This window comes from Aegilops tauschii, chromosome 4 (assembly GCF_002575655.3).
Source record: "Aegilops tauschii subsp. strangulata cultivar AL8/78 chromosome 4, Aet v6.0, whole genome shotgun sequence".
Lineage (NCBI taxonomy): Eukaryota > Viridiplantae > Streptophyta > Magnoliopsida > Poales > Poaceae > Aegilops > Aegilops tauschii.
In genome coordinates this window covers 466,972,948-466,990,078 of record NC_053038.3, presented here as the reverse complement: position 1 = coordinate 466,990,078, position 17,131 = coordinate 466,972,948, and positions in this window count along the sequence as shown.

Genomic DNA, 17,131 nt, shown 5'->3' with positions numbered 1-17,131 from the left:
CTCTCAAGCTCTATCTTACAGCCCTCACCCTTGCCAAAAGCTCAATCGGACAATATCTCTCCAGAGCATATATATTTGTTCAATGAATGTCGGACCACACTCACTTTGTCTCTCTTTCTATATGTCTCTCGATTGACCTCGCTTTCTCACGCCGTATCTTCAGCACATTGAAGTTACCTCTCCATCCCTCGCAAAGCCGGAGCTATTTACATTGCGAGGGGCACTCCAACCTTAGATTAATTTGTGTAGGCATTTATTCTGGTCGGTTTAGATTATATTTTCGTAGCATTCTGCCCACAACTACTCAAAACACCGTTGCAACCCCCGCAACTCCCCTAGTTGATTTCCCTCTGGCTCGGTCATCGCTCTCTCGCACGTCATTTCTCGCCTTCAACGTCGCACCATGGTATTATTGCGAAAAACTCTGTTGTTCTCTTTAATTATTATAAATAAGCTACAAAACTACACACCGATAGTCCACTTGGAATGGAACAAATTTCGACCCACAAATTAAAGTGCTACAAACTACACACCCCACATGTCATGAAACAAATTTGGACCCATATACAAATTAAAAAAAATAAAGGACGAGGATCGAACATGTGACCAGGGCCTTCAAGCCGCACGTCAATAGGCAACATACGTAGAACAGCAATGTTTGTTGTACCTCCCTTTGTTCACATAATGTTTTTATATTACCACAGCCTATTTAATTGACAACATGTAATATTATTTTTAGTACTATTCGCCTTCACTTACTGGTGGGTTCCATGTGTGCTCTCTCATTCTCTCCTCCCCTTCAACATTTAGACGCACGAGCAAACACGAAGAACTCGCGGGCAATGTTGCCGTTGACCATATCTGGACGCGTTCACAAGTTACGGCACCAGTTTCACGTGCTAGCAGCACTAGTCAGTGTGTACGTGCAATGCACGTTAATTTGGAAGTATATTAAGTGCATGCGGATATTAAGTAGGATATTATTTGCGTGTGTGATTAGCACTATTTTTGGCATGAAATTAACTGCACGCTAAACGTCTTGAGCGCTCGACATTGAAGCAGTCTAGGTCGTTGGATGACAAGGAATACATGTGGCTTGATGAAATTTTATATTTAATTTGATACGGCTCTAGCAGAACATTCAATTGATCAAACCAAAGATTTCGTTCAGTTTGACTCCGACTTTAAATTATACGACGATCGATCTAAAATAAACGTAAATGATAAACGTTCAGATTTTAAGCATGGCAATCCGAACGTTTTTCATGGCAAATTTAGATTACGCGGCGACGGCGGGGGCGTCTTGCGGTGGGATGCGGCTCCTCTGCCGTGCTCTGTGTGTCGTCGGGCCACTGACCGACGGCGACGGCGGCGCCTTGCGCCATTGTTGGCGTACTCCTGGACGTTGGCCTAGCTTCAAGGAAGGCCAAAATGTTCTGGACTTCGGAGCGAGTCAACTGGCGGGAGGAGGCGACTGGCGTTGGTGCAAGGAAGCGGTCGACGGCGGCCATCCATGCCGCTGAGGGGGGGCACTCGCACCCGCGCGGGGACAGGCGGTGTCAACGGCGCGGCGGAGACATTCGTGTGCACGGGCACCGGCACGAGCGCGCACGTCAGTGCACGCGCAGGCGCATGCGCGGGCAGGTGCACAGACACCGGCACAGGCGTGCGCGTCAGTGCACGCGCAGGCGCATGCGCTGGCAGGTGCACGGGCACGTGAAAGTCGGCGGGGACCTCATGGAACCCTGTGGCATCAAGCTCAGCGACAATGTGCGGCTCCCAGCCCATCAATGCCACGGGGATGGGCGCTGGCGCAGTCGGGCGACGGGAGCCGGAACGGGAGCGGGGACAGGCGCGGCATCTTCCCGCAAGGCCAGTTCAAGCTCGTCCCAAAGCGCCTTATGTTCTTGAGACTCCGGCTGGGTGTCTTCCTCAGGAAACTGGAAGACTAAGGGCAGACCATCGTGATGCGGCATGGCGTACGTTTAGGTCAGGCTGGTTGGAGGTAGACGATAGGAGAATCGGAGAGGAAGAGAGAAGATTGTAGCGATACCGGGTAGTGCGGGGTTGATTTTAAACTGCGGCGCCGGCGACATTAAAAGTGGGAGCAGTTGGGACGAAGGTGGGCGGCGGAGCCTGGTCAAAGGGCTTGCCTCCCGGTGCGCCTGCACAGCGGTCTGCTCGCACGCCTCCCTGTCAGCCGGCGCAGCGGTCTGCTCGCACGCCTCCCGTCGACTCACATGCTTGCTCGGACGGCACCTGCCGATGAGAAGCGGGACTCGTGGCGGCACGTAAACACCCACGGTTTCAATAATGAAAGCGTTCACCTTAATGTGACGGGTCTTTGTTCCAAAATACCTTGGCTCTTCATTTGTGCAACTTGTCATAAGCAGCTTGTCTCAAAATTGAAGAAAAAAATTACGAAGTAATATTTGTGCGATATCACGTGACCATGCTCAGTTTCAAGAATTTATGGTCACTTTTGGATTTTCTGAAATTTAAGATCTAGGATTTGAAACAATACCATAACCTGCATCATGCAATAAATTTTCAAGCCATACATCTGTCCCGTTATATTTCTTAAGAAAGGATTTGGTCAAACATTTTGCTTAGTTAGACTTCAGACAAGTTATATATGCAGAGCAAAAGGATAATCCCTCCGTACCAGTGCATTGTCTGATATATTAACTCAAGTACTAGGCACGAACAAACGGGCTCAATTCTGTGCTCATCCAGGTGTAGTAGTAGCAGTACTAGGCAATGCAGTTGACGGGTGACCTTGGCGAGCGGCGACCGAGGGAATTGAACCGTGCTCGGCACGGTAGGTAACGTTGTCTAGTTACTAAAGCATCCCTCTGTTGTTCATCGGTAGTCATTATGGACCGGGGACATGAGGGGAATTTCCTAGGGCTGGAATTCTGGCCGCCAGATATTTCGACTCAAAACGCGGAGGCTCGACTGGTTGGGGTTGCCTAATGTGCGTACCACGCACGCCACCAGAAGGACACGAGCCCGGTTTTTTTATTTTTTATTCTTTTAGGATCAACACGAGCCAAGGTCTGGCTGGTACGCCGTTGGGTCCTACCATTCGAGAATACGAAAGGAACCTTTTAAATTGCCAGACGAATCTATGTGTATTACAATGCCCGTATTTTCCTTGCAAATACTAATCTCAACGTGGTAATTGATTTATGACGAGTTGTTGAATTAGAGTGAGTTTGTGATATAGTGATCTCAACGTGGATTTCACATTTCATGGTATCCCTGGTAAGTTTTTCAATGCAAATTCAAATTTAAAAGATGAACAATATGGTGGTGAGAAAACTTTGTATGTATCAAGCATATGACCCCACACACACACACACACACACACACACACACACACACACATACACACACACACACACACAGACACCCACACACGAACACAACAACAATCCAATAAGTATGGTGCATCTATTTTTCCAAACCATGCGTGTATGACACGAATTCAAAAATACTCCTTCTGTTCCTAAATATTAGTCTTTTAGAGATTTCAACAAGTGACTACATACGGAGCAAGAGTGAATCTACACTCTAAAATATGTCTATATACATCCGTATGTGCCAGTCCACTTGAAATATCTAAAAAGACTAATATTTAGGGATGAAGGGAGTAAAATTTAAGACATGCATGGTCCTCAATTTAATATTTAAAACGAACATGAAACTGAAACATGAATATTAAGTCTAGTACTATAGTACATGCAAATGTTGTGTTTAATTAGGCGGAGCTATGATTGTCGGGGGTCACCCCCTCGACCTTAGATAAAATTGTGAAGCTCTGTTTAGGGTTGTTTATATTATATTTGTCCCCACCCTCCCAACCACCAATTGGTTGTGCACCCCCACCCCTCCTCCCCGGGAGAATATCATGTGCCCCCATACCTTAGATGCTATATGCCGATACGAGTTGCTTGGAGCTTGTAGATCTGAGATATAGCAGCTCACATGATGTCTTAATATTTTTACAGGAAACCTTGATGAGTTTGAGAATTGCACACAATTTGTACAAAAACTACTCAGATGCCCTTGGATCCCATATCCAACGACCTCGAAGCTCGTATCACTGTAGCATCTAAGATGAAGGAGGACATCATATTCTCCTGTATGTAAGAATATCATGTGCTACCACACCTTAGATGCTTTGGTGATACAAGCTCTTCGGAGCCGTTGGATTTGTGACCCAACACCTCCTCGGTGGTTCAAATGGTTTTTTGCAGAAAAGCCCCCAAAGAGTTCGGCCACTGCTTACAAGCACAAAGACTGCTCAGATGCCATTGGATCTCAGATCAAATGACCTCGAAGCTTGTATCACCGTAGCATCCAATCTGCGAGAGCACCTTATGTTTTATCGCACGGAAGAATATGAGGTGCTCCCGCACCGTAGATTCTATGGTGATACGAGTTCACGGAGATCTAACGGCCCACAGTAGGAGGTTTGAATGTTTTTGCAATATACGGCTGAGAGAGTTTGGGAATTGCGCAGAAAGTACAAGTACTATGCATGTGCCATCTGATCACTGATTATACGACCTAGATGCTCATATCACCGTAGAGGGTAATTAAGCTACGGGGAGCACCTAATATGAGCAACGGGCAGCCGTTGGATCCAAGATGCAGCGGCACACACGAGGCCTGAATGTTTTATTTGCAAAAAAACCTTTGGAGTGTTTGGAAATTGTGCATAATTACAAAGACTACTCCCAAGCCATTGGATCTCACTTCCAACGGTGTAAAAACTTGTATCACCATAGCATCTAAGCTACGGGGTGGATGTGATATTCTATGCCGCTGTCATTTTTGTTCGTAAACTTGCAAAATACGTGTAACTTGTGCCGTTACTTGTCTAACTGCGCAAAGTGTTTGTTCCAAAAAACTATCCTATATTGAAATATCGAAACAACACACGGGGGTCCCACTTGTCATTAATCAAATTTGGATCTAAAACTAACAAATCTAAAAGACGAGATTCGAACTGGCAACCTGGACTACAAAGCGTAAGTCGATAGCCTGAAACAACAACGGTTGTTGGCTTTGTCCCATAACTTGATTTTATACAGTATTACGTTGAGTAGAGTAGAGGGAGTGCCTCGTCAACACGTGCATGACCGTTGACTCACTTACTGGTGGGTCCCAGGTCTGCGATATCTCTCTTCTCTCCATCATCTAACCTTTTCACGAGCACACACGAAGAGCGGCGCTAGCTTGCCGTGGAGTTATTACAACTAAAAAAAGATCGGAAAATAGAAGAATCGCCTAGAACAAGAGACGTTGTGGCTGGTCGAGACGGAGCTAGCCACACCTATCCTCCGTGCCATGTTAGCATGATGAAGCTGTGTGGCTAGTGTGGTGTTTTCGACCGACTAGCTGGGTCCCGAGGTCGAACCATAGGTACTACGTCTGATACAGTAAATTTTTAGACGCACATTTTCCTCCGTGCCGAGACATGGCACACCCTACTGCGCGGTTTCGGGGTCCTCCTAAGTGGTGCACGCATATATTCTTCCTGACGTGGGACACCCTACCGCGCGTTTTCGCCGAAGAAAGTAAATGAGTCATCAAATCACGAAAGACCACTTTTCCTGCCGAGTACATCAGTGAAGCACAGTGGCTAGCTAGTTGGGCTAGTTCGACCGATTAGCTAGGCCGCCGCCACATTTGTTTTTTCACCCCTTTTTTATCTACTTGCCGGCATGTAAATTTAAATATCCACCGCGGCGTTGCTCTGGTGTTTGAGTGCGGCAGGATTTTTAATTTTTTGATTGATGGGAGCAGGCGTGTGATACGTGTCCAACGTATCTATAATTTTTGATTTTTCCATGCTATATTATATTCTGTTTTGGATGTTTAATGGGGTTCCATGCTATATTATATTCTGTTTTGGATGTTTAATGGGCTTTATTATACACTTTTATATTATTTTTGGGACTAGCCTATTAACTGGAGGCCCAGCCCAAATTGCTGTTTTTTTGCCTATTTCAGTGTTTCGCAGAAAAAGAATATCAAACGGAGTCCAAACGGAACGAAACCTTCGGGAACGTGATTTTCGTAACAAACGTGATCCAGAGGACTTGGAGTCTACGTAAAGCAATCAACGAGGAGAGCACGAGGCAGGGGGCGCGCCTACCCCCCTGGGCGCGCCCTCCACCCTCGTGGGGCCCATGTTGCTCCACGGACGTACTTCTTCCTCCTATATATACCTACGTACCCCCAAACCATCAGAGGCGTTCACGAAAACCTAATTCCACCGCCGCAACCTTCTGTACCCGTGAGATCCCATCTTGGGGCCATTTCCGGCGTCCTGCCGGAGGGGGCATTGATCACGGAGGGCTTCTACATCAACACCATAGCCTCTCCGATGATGTGTGAGTAGTTTACCTCAGACCTTCGGGTCCATAGTTAGTAGCTAGATGGATTCTTCTCACTCTTTGGATCTCAATACAAAGTTCTCCTGGATTCTCTTGGAGATCTATTTGATGTAATCTTCTTTTGTGGTGTGTTTGTCGGGACCGATGAATTGTGGGTTCATGATCAAGTTTATCTATGAACAATATTTGAATCTTCTCTGAATTCTTTTATGTATGATTGGTTATCTTTGCAAGTCTCTTCGAATTAGCAGTTTGGTTTGGCCTACTAGATTGATCTTTCTTGCAATGGGAGAAGTGCTTAGCTTTGGGTTCAATCTTGCGGTGTCCTTTCCCAGTGACAGCAGGGGCAGCAAGGCACGTATTGTATTGTTGCCATCGAGGATAACAAGATGTGCTTTATATCATATTGCATGAGCTTATCCCTCTACATCATGTCATCTTACTTAAAGCGTTACTCTGTTCTTATGAACTTAATACTCTAGATGCATGCTGGATAGCGGTCGATGTGTGGAGTAATAGTAGTAGATGTAGGCAGGAGTCAGTCTACTTGTCACGGACATGATTCCTATATACATGATCATACCTAGATATTCTCATAACTATGCTCAATTCTATTAATTGCTCGACAGTAATTTGTTCACCCACCTTAATACTTATGCTCTTGAGAGAAGCCACTAGTGAAACCTATGGCCCCCGGGTCTATTCTCCATCATATTAATCTTCCAACACTTAGCTATTTCCATTGGCTTTTATTTTACTTTGCATCTTTACTTCTCTTTATCATCAAAATACCAAAAAATATTATCTTATCATATCTATCAGATCTCACTCTCATAAGTGGCCGTGAAGGGATTGACAACCCCTTTATCGCGTTGGTTGTGAGGTTCTTATTTGTTTGTGTAGGTGCGAGGGACTTGTGCGTGGTCTCCTACTGGATTGATACCTTGGTTCTCAAAAACTGAGGGAAATACTTACGCTACTTTACTGCATCACCCTTTCCTCTTCAAGGGAAAACCAACGCAGTGCTCAAGAGGTAGCAAGAAGGATTTCTGGTGCCGTTGCCGGGGAGATTCAAGCCAAGTCAAGTCAAGACAAGACATACCAAGTACCCATCACAAACTCTTATCCCTCGCATTACATTATTTGCCATTTGCCTCTCGTTTTCCTCTCCCCCACTTCACCCTTGCCGTTTTATTCGCCCTTCTTCCGTTCAATCTTGTGTTACCATGTGCCTTCTTTTTGCTTGTATATTCGCTTGCTAAGAGTTTATGGATCCTCATCCACTTGCTAATCTATTTAAGAGATCCAATTATGATGAACCTATTGCTAGTGAGTTGAGTGCACTAGATTAGCTTTATGAGGTTTTGCTTGAAATTCGTGAATTTGAAAATTGTGATGAAGTACTTTATGAAGCGATTCATGATAGATCTTTGAATAAAAAGCATGATTTCAATGATTTTATTATAAATTCTATTTATGTAAATTATGCTAATAATATGCAAAACCCTAAGCTTGGGGATGCTAGTTTTGCTATGTCCTCTACTTGTTGCAATGATCATGATTGGGGTGATTCTTCTTACGATCTTGAAAATTTACTTACTCCCCATGATGAATATGAGATTGATAATAATGTTTGCAATAATATTGAAAGTGGGTTTGGAAGAGTGTCAACTTTAGATCCCACATATTTGGAAAATGTTCAATCTTATGAATTTTTTGATAAAAGTGGGTTTGGAGAGGTCATGACTTTAGTTAATATTGATCCCACTATTTTGGAAGAGTGTCAACTTCGCATGCAGGATCATGTTGAAAATATTTTATGTGATAGCTATTTTGTTAAATTTGCTTATGATCCCACATGTAATTATTATGAGAGAGGAAAATATGGTTGTAGAAATTTTCATGTTGCTAAATTACCTCTCGTTATGTTGAGATCGCTATTGTTTCTTTCCTCTTCCTTGCATATGCTAGTTTTTGCTTGCTATGATAATTTGTTTGCCTATAAGATGCCTAGGAATAGAAATTATGTTAGACTTAGATGTGTTTTTCATATGCTTTATGATGGTCTCTTTGTGCTTCAATTCTTGTCTTTCATGTGAGCATCATCGAAATTATCAATGCCTAGCTAGGGGCGTTAAACGATAGCGCTTGTTGGGAGGCAACCCAATTTTATTTTAGTTTTTGCTTTTTTGCTTCTGTTTAGGAATAAATCTTTGATCTAGCCTCTGGTTAGATTTGTTTTTATGTTTTAATTAGTGTTTGTGCCAAGTTAAACCTATAGGATCTTCTTGGATGATAGTTATTTGATCTTGCTGAAAATTCCAGAAACTTTCTGTTCACGAAAACAATTGTTAAAAATCACCGGCACGTGATAAAATACTGATTCCAATTGCAGTAGATCAATAAAAAAATTGTCTAGGTCTTCCTATTTTGGTAGATTTTCTGAGTTCCAGAAGTTTGCGTTAGTTACAGATTACTACAGACTGTTCTGTTTTTGACAGATTCTGTTTTTCGTGTGTTGTTTGCTTATTTTGATGAATCTATGGCTAGTAAAATAGTTTATAAACCATAGAGAAGTTGGAATACAGTAGGTTTAACACCAATATAAATAAAGAATGAGTTCATACAGTACTTTGAAGTGGTGTTTTGTTTTCTTTCGCTAGCGGAGCTCACGAGATTTTCTGTTAAGTTTTGTGTTGTGAAGTTTTCAAGTTTTGGGTAAAAGATTTGATGGATTATGGAACAAGGAGTGGAAAGAGCCTAAGCTTGGGGATGCCCATGGCACCCCAAGATAATCTAAGGACACCTAAAAGCTAAAGCTTGGGGATGCCCCGGAAGGCATCCCCTCTTTCGGCTTCGTCCATCGGTAACTTTACTTGGAGCTATATTTTTATTCACCACATGATATGTGTTTTGCTTGGAGCGTCTTGTATAATTTGAGTCTTTGTTTTTTAGTTTACCACAATCATCCTTGCTGTACACACCTTTTGAGAGAGACATACATGATTCAGAATTTGTTAGAATACTCTATGTGCTTCACTTATATCTTTTGAGCTATATAGTTTTTGCTCTAGTGCTTCACTTATATCTTTTAGAGCACGGTGGTGGATTTGTTTTATAGAAACTATTGTTCTCTCATGCTTCACTTATATTATTTTGAGAGTCCTACAAAACAGCGTGGTAATTTGCTTTAATTATGATAGGCATCCAAGATTAAAAAAAATCTTCTTATGAGTGTGTTGAATACTATGAGAAGTTTGATGCTTGATAATTATTTTGAGATATGAAGATGGCAATATTAGAGTCATGCTAGTTGAGTAGTTGTGAATTTGAGAAATACTTGTGTTAAAGTTTGTGATTCCCGTAGCATGCACGTATGGTGAACCGTTATGTGATGAAGTCGGAGCATGATTTATTTATTGATTGTCTTCCTTATGAGTGGCAGTTAGGGACGAGCGATGGTCTTTTCCTACCAATCTATCCCCCTAGGAGCATGCGCGTAATACTTTGCTTCGATAACTTGTAGATTTTTCCAACAAGTATATGAGTTCTTTATGACTAATGTTGAGTCCATGGATTATACGCAATCTCATCCTTCCACTATTGATAGCTTCTCTAATACCGCGCACATTTTGCCGGTATCATACACCCACCATATACCTTCCTCAAAACAGCCACCATACCTACCTATTATGGCATTTCCATAGCCATTCCGAGATATATTGCCATGCAACTTACCACCGTTCCATTTACTATGACACGCTCCATCATTGTCATATTGCTTTGCATGATCATGTAGTTGACATCGTATTTGTGGCAAAGCTACCATTCATAATTGTTTCATACATGTCACTCTTGATTCATTGCATATCCCAGTACACCGCCGGAGGCATCCACATAGAGTCATATTTTGTTCTAAGTTTTGAGTTGTAATTCTTGAGTTGTAAAGAAAATAAAAGTGTGATGATCATCATTATTAGAGCATTGTCCCAAGTGAGGAAAGGATGATGGAGACTATGATTCCCCCATAAGTCGGGATGAGACTCCGGACTAAATAAAAAAAATGATGATAGAAAAAGAGAGAAGGGACAATGCTACTATCCTTTTACCACACTTGTGCTTCATAGTAGCACCATGATCTTCATGATAGAGAGTCTCTTATGTTGTCACTTTCATATACTAGTGGGAAATTTTCATTATAGAACTTGGCTTGTATATTCCAATGATGGTCTTCCTCAAGATGCCCTAGGTCTTCGTGAGCAAGCGAGTTGGATGCACACCCACTTAGTTTCTTTTGTTGAGCTTTCATATACCTATAGCCCTAGTGCATCCGTTGCATGGCAATCCCTACTCACTCACATTGATATCTATTAATGGGCATCTCCATAGCCCGTTGATATGCCTAGTTGATGTGGACTATCTTCTCCTTTTTGTCTTCTCCACAACCACCATTCTATTCCACATATAGTGCTATGTCCATGGCTCACGCTCTTGTATTGCGTGAAGATTGAAAAGTTTGAGAACACCAAAAGTATGAAACAATTGCTTGGCTTGTCATCGGGGTTGTGCATGATTAAATACTTTGTGTGATGAAGATAGAGCATAGCCAGACTATATGATTTTGTAGGGATAACTTTCTTTGGCCATGTTATTTTGAGAAGACATAATTGCTTAGTTAGTATGCTTGAAGTATTATTATTTTATGTCAATATTAAACTTTTGTCTTGAATCTTTCGGATCTGAACATTCATACCACAATTAAGAGAATTACATTGAAAATTATGCCAAGTAGCATTCCACATCAAAAATTCTGTTTTTATCATTTACCGACGAGCAGGAATTAAGCTTGGGGATGCTTGATACGTCTCCAACGTATCTATAATTTTTGATTGTTCCATGCTATATTATATTCTGTTTTGGATGTTTAATGGGCTTTATTATACACTATTATATTATTTTTGGGACTAACCAATTAACCGGAGGACCAGCCCAAATTGCTATTTTTTTTGCCTATTTCAGTGTTTCGCAGAAAAAGAATATCAAACGGAGTCCAAACGGAATTTCGGGAACGTGATTTTCGGAACAAACGTGATCCAGAGGACTTGGAGTCTATGTAAAGAAATCAACGAGGAGAGCACGAGGCAGGGGGGCGCGTGATACGTCTCCAACGTATCTATAATTTATGAAGTATTCATGCTATTATATTATCCATCTTGGATGTTTTATGGGCTTTACTATGCACTTTTATATTACTTTTGGGACTAACCTATTGACCCAGAGCCCAGTGCCAGTTCCTGTTTTTTCCCTTGTTTCAGTGTTTCGAAGAAAAGGAATATCAAACGGAGTCGAAACGGAATGAAACCTTCTGGAGAAGTTATTTTTGGAAGGAAAGCAACTCGGGAGACTTGGAGTCCACGTCAAGAAAGCAACAAGGAAGGCACGAGGCAGGGGGTGCGCCCACCCCCCTGGGCGCGCCCTCCACCCTCGTGGGCCCGTCGTGGCTCCCCTGACGTATTTCTTCCGCCTATATATATATATATCCATATACCCTAAAACGATCGGGAAACAGAATAGATCGGGAGTTCCGCCGCCGCAAGCCTCTGTAGCCACCAAAAACCAATCGGGACCCTGTTCCAGCACCCTGCCGGAGGGGGGAACCCTCACCGGTGGCCATCTTCATCATCCCGGCGCTCTGCATGACGAGGAGGGAGTAGTTCACCCTCGGGGCTGAGGGTATGTACCAGTAGCTATGTGTTTGATCTCTCTCTCTCGTGTTCTTGATTCGGCATGATCTTGATGTATCGCGAGCTTTGCTATTATAGTTGGATCTTGTGTTGCTTCTCCCCCTCTACTCTCTTGTAATGGATTGAGTTTTCCCTTTGAAGTTATCTTATTGGATTGAGTCTTTAATGATTTGAGAACACTTGATGTATGTCTTGCCGTGCTTATCTGTGGTGACAATCGGATATCACGTGATTCACTTGATGTATGTTTTGGTGATCAACTTGCGGGTTCCGCCCATGAACCTATGCATAGGGGTTGGCACACGTTTTCGTCTTGACTCTCCAGTAGAAACTTTAGGGCACTCTTTGAGGTTCTATGTGTTGGTTGAATAGATGAATCTGAGATTGTGTGATGCATATCGTATAATCATACCCACGGATACTTGAGGTGACATTGGATTATCTAGGTGACATTAGGGTTTTGGTTGATTTGTGTCTTAAGGTATTATTATAGTACGAACTCTAGGGCTGTTTGTGACACTTATAGGAATAGCCCAACGGATTGATTGGAAAGAATAACTTTGAGGTGGTTTCGTACCCTACCATAATCTCTTCGTTTGTTCTCCGCTATTAGTGACTTTGGAGTGACTCTTTGTTGCATGTTGAGGGATAGTTATATGATCCAATTATGTTATTATTGTTGAGAGAACTTGCACTAGTGAAAGTATGAACCCTAGGCCTTGTTTCAACGCATTGCAATACTGTTTGTGCTCACTTTTATCCTTAGTTACCTTGCTGTTTTTATAATTTCAGATTACAAAAACCTATATCTACCATCCATATTGCACTTGTATCACCATCTCTTCGCCGAACTAGTGCACCTATACAATTTACCATTGTATTGGGTGTGTTGGGGATACAAGAGACTCTTTGTTATTTGGTTGCAGGGTTGCTTGAGACAGACCATCTTCATCCTACGCCTCCCACGGATTGATAAACCTTAGGTCATCCACTTGAGGGAAATTTGCTACTGTCCTACAAACCTCTGCACTTGGAGGCCCAACAACGTCTACAAGAAGAAGGTTGCGTAGTAGACATCAGCGCGCCTACACCCCCAGGCGCGCCCTCCACCCTCGTGGGGCCCATGTTGCTCCACCGACGTACTTCTTCCTCCTATATATACCTACGTACCCCCAAACCATCAGAGGCGTCCACGAAAACCTAATTCCACCGCCGCAACCTTCTGTACCCGTGAGATCCCATCTTGGGACCTTTTCCGGCGTCCTGCCGGAGGGGGCATTGATCACGGAGGGCTTCTACATCAACACCATAGCCTCTCCGATGATGTGTGAGTAGTTTACCTCAGACCTTCGGGTCCATAGTTATTATCTAGATGGCTTCTTCTCTCTCTTTGGATCTCAATACAAAGTTCTCCTGGATTCTCTTGGAGATCTATTCGATGTAATCTTCTTTTGCGGTGTGTTTGTCGGGACTGATGAATTGTGGGTTTATGATCAAGTTTATCTATGAACAATATTTGAATCTTCTCTGAATTCTTTTATGTATGATTGGTTATCTTTTCAAGTCTCTTCGAATTATCAGTTTGGTTTGGCCTACTAGATTGATCTTTCTTGCAATGGGAGAAGTGCTTAGCTTTGTGTTCAATCTTGCGGTGTCCTTTCCCAGTGACAGCAGGGGCAGCAAGGCATGTATTGTATTGTTGTCATCGAGGATAACAAGATGGGGTTTATATCATATTGCATGAGTTTATCCCTCTACATCATGTCATCTTACGTAAAGTGTTACTCTGTTCTTATGAACTTAATACTCTTGATGCATGCTGGATAGCGGTCGCTGTGTGGAGTAATAGTAGTAGATGCGGGTAGGAGTCGGTCTACTTGTCACGGACGTGATGCCTATATACATGATCATACCTAGATATTCTCATAACTATGCTCAATTCTATCAATTTCTCGACAGTAATTTGTTCACCCACCGTAATACTTATGCTCTTGAGAGAAGCCACTAGTGAAACCTATGGCCCCCGGGTCTATTCTCCATCATATTAATCTTCCAACACTTAGCTATTTCCATTGCCTTTTATTTTACTTTGCATCTTTATTTCTCTTTATCATAAAAATACCAAAAATATTATCTTATCATATGTATCAGATCTCACTCTCGTAAGTGACCGTGAAGGGATTGACAACCCCTTTATCGCGTTGGTTGCGAGGTTCTTATTTGTTCGTGTAGGTGCGAGGGATTTGTGCGTGGTCTCCTACTGGATTGATACCTTGGTTCTCAAAAACTGAGGGAAATACTTATGCTACTTTACTGCATCACCCTTTCCTCTTCAAGGGAAAACCAACGCAGTGCTCAAGAGGTAGCAGCGCGACAGGATTTTTAATTTTTTGATTGACGGGAGCAGGCGCGGCAGCAATTAGTCACGATGACTCCGCTTGTAAAACCCACTGCTCCCTGATGTGAGAAGTCGTCGACTGGTGTTTTACCATGGTGAAAACAAAAAGATTCCCCGCTCCTCGGCTGGCTCCCTGCGCCTTCCCGTAGATTGCATTGCCTTTCAGCCGTTTCGCCCCCTGCATTACCAATGTCGTGCGCCTCGAGAAGCAGAGGGACTTCCGTGGTGTTTAGGCGCCCTCTGCATGGGCATGTCCATGTCTCGGTGCAACATGACCGTTGGATCGAACTCAGACGGTGCAGATCAGTCACTATAGCACAAAGCGTGTGGGTGTGTTTGGTTGCATTCTCATCTCAATATACTCCTCTGTCTAGGTGTGTAAGTCACCTTACGAAAACCAAATAATCCCAAAACACTTAGGCACGGTACATTAACTCCCTCCCTGTTTCTTGTTTTGTGACATATCAACCAATAAGAGACGTGGGCCGTGCACTTTCAATGACTTGAGACTAATAAACATGACATGCAGTGGTTAGTTCATTGCATGCAATGCTATTAATTAGCAAAAAGACATTAAGTGTTCTCGTTTTCCTCTCCGCCTTGGTCACAGTGCACAACATGACCGTTGGAGCAAACTCAGACGGTGCAGATCGGTCACTGTAGCACAAAGCGTGTGGGTGTGTTTGGTTGCATTCTCATCTCAATATAGTTGTTTCCTCTTCGTGTATTTGTGTTAACCTACTAGTGTGGACTCATGCACCCTTCATGCACTCTGCCAAACACCCAAAAGTGGGTCGAGAAGGGAACTTTTGCTCCCATCCCGTGCACCCTTCATACACCCTGCCTAACACTATTCGTGCTTCATATGGTTCATGTTTCGTGGAGTACTGTAGCACCATACTCTCCGTGCGCTGTAGACCTAGGTTTGTTAACATTGATCTCACCGTTCATTCTCGACCGGACAATCGAGAAAGCGGTACTATGTTACTACATTACTATTCATATAGTTGACATGCTCACAACATCATTTGTTGTCGTCATATCTTACTACACTAGCAACAAGATTATGTAGTACTGACGTATGAACCACTGCACATGCCTAGTAGTAGGAGCACTGTGTATGTTCAAGTGGCTGCCGTGTTTCGCACTCCTCCGTCGTAAGAGTGGAAACGCTTGCTGTAATCATTTTTTTCTTCAGAAGAACAGTGGACACGCTCTACTGTGCGGATCCTCCTCTAGCCATGCACTAAATTACTCACTTCTGCCGCCGTGTGGGACAGCCAGCATCGGGGTCCACCAGCCATGCACTAAATTACTCCGTAGTAGAGTGACGGTAGACTACACCGATCGAAGTGCCGTAGTAATGCCCAATGAGCCGTCAAATCACAAAACACCCTCCTTTCCAGCAGTAAGTTGGACGGACGAAGCAACCATCAGTTCACTCTTCTCTCTCAGCTTCCTCTCTTCCCAACCCTCGCTTCTCCCTCATCTTGTTCCTCATTTCTTCAAGAAAACCCCAACCTGCTTCTGCCATTGTTCTTCTCTCCCAAAGAAGGAAAGGTGAGCGCATCAATGGTGTTGATTCTGGCCAAGGCCCGGTCTTGCAACCCCGAGACTGATCCTATAACTCCCTCTATTTTCTTCTTTTGGGTTTGTGACTATGGTTTCTTTTCTTTTATTTCTATTTGACAGTTTCTTGATGGACGCTGGAGCACCGGCCGAAGTGATGGCTATGGCCAAAACCGTCGAGGCTCATGGTACGAAGAAGCGCAAGCACCCCGCCGAGACTACCGCAGACAAGATCAAAGCCATCACCCTGTCCAAGCCCCCCTCTCCGAGACCCCTCATTAAGCAAGTCCAGGTAATATCTCTTCTTCACGATCTTTTTCTCGATCTTGATCGTGTTTTTTCATCTAACACGCAGTACTAGTACTAGTAGTACAACTTTCTGGGTGATCTTGCATGTGATTTTTGTGTGCCAAATGACGGTTCTAAATTCCTCTTTTGACCAAAACATGCGAGAGGTTGACACTGATTTCTTATAGATTACTTTCAACTACTCCCTCTGTCCCAAATTTCTTGTCTTAGATTTTTCTAGATACGGATGTATCTAATACTAAAATGTGACTTGATACATCCGTATCTAGTCAAATCTAAGACAAGAATTTTGGGACGGAGGGAGTACTTTATGAACATCAATGCTACCCTTGAAGAGGGTATATTTTCCTCAGTAACTTGTGTTATGGATATTGCAAATAATCCCTCTGCTCTCATGCCTTTGAAGACATGTTCTAGTGTCTTTGTTCACTCATTTCTGTGCGTATATGTAGTCATATATGGAGTATAATATCGAAAATCATCTTATATTTCTGAACGGAGGTAGTAATAAAATATGGTTTTAGTTTGAATTAGAACCAGGTCCGCGGTGGAGATGAAGTTCTCAAAGTCATGTCGTGTGAACTGGAAGACCTGAGGATGAGTTCTACTGCTAAACTATCCAGCTGCTGTGTCCTTGTCGCCACGTGTCCTGAACTAGTGTTTTCCTGTAGCATTGTTGTCAGGCGTGTTCTCGAGGCTGT